This window comes from Rosa chinensis, chromosome 6 (assembly GCF_002994745.2).
Source record: "Rosa chinensis cultivar Old Blush chromosome 6, RchiOBHm-V2, whole genome shotgun sequence".
Classification (NCBI taxonomy): Eukaryota; Viridiplantae; Streptophyta; class Magnoliopsida; order Rosales; family Rosaceae; genus Rosa; species Rosa chinensis.
Window position 1 is genome coordinate 17200368 of NC_037093.1, and position 4390 is coordinate 17204757.

Below are 4390 nucleotides of genomic sequence, written 5' to 3' on the forward strand. Positions count from 1 at the left end.
ATTCATTAATGATTCAATTGCTATGAATTGCTTGAAATATCTCAGTAAACTGAAAAGTGTTGGACTGTTGGTGTTCTGTTGTAATTTTCAGGTTTTCAGTTTTGTGTTGTAGTTTTGGGGTTTTCAGTTTTGCGTTGCAGTTTTGTGTCGCATTTTTCAGTTTGTACTTTGCAGTTTGCAAGTTAGATATTTTGTATTCTGTAACTTATTCTGCTTCTGAGTTTTTGTCCTTCATTGATTGGATGTGACTATGAGTCGTGAGTGAACTGAATCAACTGAAGCAGTTTTGTGTTTTGTTCTTTTGTACTTGTGGAATAGTTTGTAACAATTTTAATTATGATGTTGGTAATGTTCACAAAGTGCTCTTGTTGGTAAGTCATTTCTGGTACAGGAACCGTAAAAACTGAGAACCGAACCATTTGTGATTAGTTCGGTTCTATCTAGGTTTTCTAGCTGGAAAACACCAAACCCGAAACGAAACTTACAACTCAATTTCGGTCTCAGTTCCACTGCTTGAAGTGTCAATACAGAACCGATCCCAGCCCTACTAGATTTCCTAACACTGAGCTTCCACCTACGAATTAGAAGGTGAAGTGCATGCATGGAGTTGTTTATGAGCGAAATAACTTAAAGTACTTTTGTTACGTCCCGTATCTCAAATTACCGGTTTACTAGTCATTTGGACGGTAAACGACAATTACTTTCACTTTTTACTTTGTTTTGACACTTTTAGTGGCCCTAAAAGTTGACGTTCAGGTCAAAATTGGAAAAAATGTTCTAATGAAAGTTATAGAGGACGTTAAACCGAGCACATGCATATGTGGTACGTAAAAATCGGAGTTCGTATGAGAAAGTTATAAGTGAAATACAAAATTTACTGTTCATGGTAAATTGGATATAAATATTAGAATTTTACTGTGGTAGGTTTCCAAATCCGGAAACCTACCTTTCTCTCTCCTCTCCCCGAGCTATCTCTTTTTCCCTTCCGGTCTCCGTATTCTTCCCTTCGAATCACCGCCGTCTGGCCACCAACCGGTGTGTAACCGACCATCACAAGAGCGCCTCTTCCTCCTCTACACCTTAGTGACCGTGGGTTTCGGCGATTTGGCCGGAAAACCCCGAATCGAAGCAAAAACTATCACTGTTGCAGTTGGAGGTTTTCCGGCGATTCCTACATTTTCGGCCATCTCCAACCACCAAAACAGGCCTAGTAGGAGCATCTCGAGCCATTGATCAATTGCCCTCAAGATATTAACTCCAATTTACAGCGTGGAGGATGAATCGAAGAAATTTTCGAAGCTAGGGTTTGAAATTTCTGGGTTTCTCTTCACCGCCCGGTTTTGTCTGTTTCAAGGTAAAATTGAAACTTGTTGTAGTTAAGAAGAGTGTTAGGCTTGTTGAGTAGATGTTGTGGCTGAAATTTGGTAGTCGGAGGTGAAGTTGGACCGCCACTGTAGGTCGCGCATGGAGGCGCGTATGGCAATGTTATGGGTTATGTTTTAGCTAGTTAAACCCTATTTTTGATCTAGAGCTTATATATGTGAATTTGGTGAAGATTAGAGAAGTTTTGAATCGATTTCTAATTTTCGAAGATTTAGAATTTTGATTATCGATTTATGAGAATCCGACCGTCGGATTTCTCTCGAATCTGCCCTAGAACTTGTAAATTAACGAAATGGTGTTAGTGGTAAAGTTTGGGTTGAGTCAGAGAAGGAAATAGAGATGTTGGCTTAAGAGGATTGATTTTGGGAATCGTATTTAATTACCGAATTGTTATTTACGGAATATAATTGTGTACAAGGCGCTATAGCTCGACGAAGGAAACTCGTATGCGTGGTCGCCTATATAGTACTGTGAGTGGACTTTTGTTTTTAAATAATGATGCATGCATTTATTTCTTAAAGTATGCTCTATTTAATTATCATATTACATTTCGAGCATATGATTTAATTTCGGAGATTGATTTTGCTTTATCTCATATAATTGCTTTCGATAATGATTTGTTTCCGAAGTTGGTTATGATTTATAATATTATTTAACGAATTATTTATTTCTGAGGTGATTTCCGGAATTATACTATTTAATTATATTTCTATTCGTCGATTTGAGATTTTTAAAGGATTTTCGAAATGGGATTTCGATGGAGTTATATTTCTTATTTATTTATCGACTTTCAGTTTTGGCATTGGGAATGCCTTGATGATGATTTTGGAATTGGTTTTGTTTCGATCTATGGAGATTATGTTTTATTTATTATTTCTCGCCTATATTGTTTATGAATTTGAGAATATTTTGGCGTGCGGGCCACGTCAATGGAATATACTTATTTTCTCGTGAGATATTGGGGATGTTTTATGAATTTATAGATTTACTGGTTTTTGATTGTTTTCCTCACCATACTCGGGTCGTTCTATAGTGTCTCCTCCTCACGTGAGTGGTAGTTGAGGTTATTAGTTCTCCTCCGCATACAATATATGTGTGAGTGGCAGTCGAGGGTAGAGCCTAAGGGGCTCCTTTACCCGTATGGTGATATTTCTTTCCCATATCCTATTATTACTTGCTTGTCCGATTTCTCTTAACCAGCGGGGCTGGTATATTTTCACGAGATTTTGAGTTTAAATAAATATGTTTTATAAACGTTGCATGCATCGAGTTTTATAAATTTAAATAAGTGGGAGAGTATTCAAGTTTGCTTCATTTAAATCATCTTAATTATTTATTTTTGTCCTCTCACACTAACGTGTTTTTCAATACTTTTCCCATGGGCCCTTCGGTTTCAAATGCCCAGTTTGCAGGCTAAATTAGTTGAGGTCGGGCGTACATGGAGTTGAGGCATAGTTGTCACTGCTTCCGCATTGTAGGACCCTCTTTACTTTTATTTCTATTATACATTTTGTTTTAGAATTGCTCTGATAACCTGTGGGATTAATGTTATTAAGTTGAGATTTGTGTAATGTGAATTGGAAGATGTTGTGATTTGGGAGCAGGGTGGCTCCAGGAGAATAAGGGTCGAATGCTTTGAAGTGTAAATGTTTTTCTACAGGTTTTGGATAGTCCATTTTTAGGGGAAGTTCCGTCAAATTTTTGATAGAATTGCTTTGAAGTGTAAATGTTTTTCTACAAGTTTTGGATAGTCCATTTTTAGGAGAAGTTCCGCCAAATTTTTGATAGAATTTCTTATAAAATAGGTCTCGCAGGGCCACTTTGGATTTCAGGGTGAAATCCGGGGCGGGTCCTGTCAACTTCCTCTTGCAATTCAAATATATATTAATTTTTACTGGAGTAATTATGAGTTTTTTTTTTTTTGGTTAACCTCTTTTCAAACCCAAAAACAAATAAAATTCGGTAAGAGGGAGGGTTCGACCCCTCACCCCTTACATGAAAGCCATTGATCTGAACCACTAGACCACGAGTACTTCTCTGGAGTAATTACGACTTGTTTGATTATTCAGTCATTCTTTCTTATCCTTTGCGTTAAATTTCTTCATCTACAACATTCTGGTCCTGGGTTTATCGATCAAAATATTACATACTGCCTGCATATTACTCCATTAATTTCTTATTGCTCCCTCATCATTGCCTTCGAGATACCAACTATTTTTATTATTTACGTTCCTTTTTTAAAGGAAACTTGTGCACTGGAGAACAAATTTCTGTCAGGCTCAAGGGAAGTAGGGGGGACTAGAGTTATCCCACCACACCTAACCAACCCAATGTACTGACTCACTTTATTCGACAAAAATTAAACATGTCGAACTAAAACCAAACAAATTATGGGTTTAATTAATCAAACACTAGTTTCTCTTTGAGAAGAGGATCAAGTTGAGCTCTCAAGTACGTTACAAAGCTGTACATATATTCTCATATCTTCGATTTAGTTGCTAGTTGAGATTTGAGAAATAATGTTGAGAATAGGCATTTTTCTGTGAACTTAATTTCTTAGCCAAACCAAGAAACATTTTGTGACTGTAAAATAGAGAACGAGGTGTCCTATCAGACCACAAAAAAAAAAAAAAAAAAGGAAGGTGTCCTATTTGGCTCATGCATGGGAATTTCTGGAGTAATTCCAATGAAGGTTTAAAACGTGTACCTGTATGATTTTACATTCAAATTCTCACTATTTTCAGAGTAGACCATGACGTGTACCTGTATGATTTTAATTGAAGTTAACAAAAAAAAAAAAAAAATAGAGAAAGGGTTGCCTCTTAAGAAGCAGTTCCATCGTCTGGGAGAAAAGTTGAGGCATAGCCACCCAATAGCATTCTTTATGACAACAGCAATGTGTATCTTTTGATACCCTATACTTCTATAGCTTTGCTAGGATAGAAAAAGAAAAGAAAGAAACATGTAAAACTATAATCCCATAACCCATATGTACATAGACCTTTGT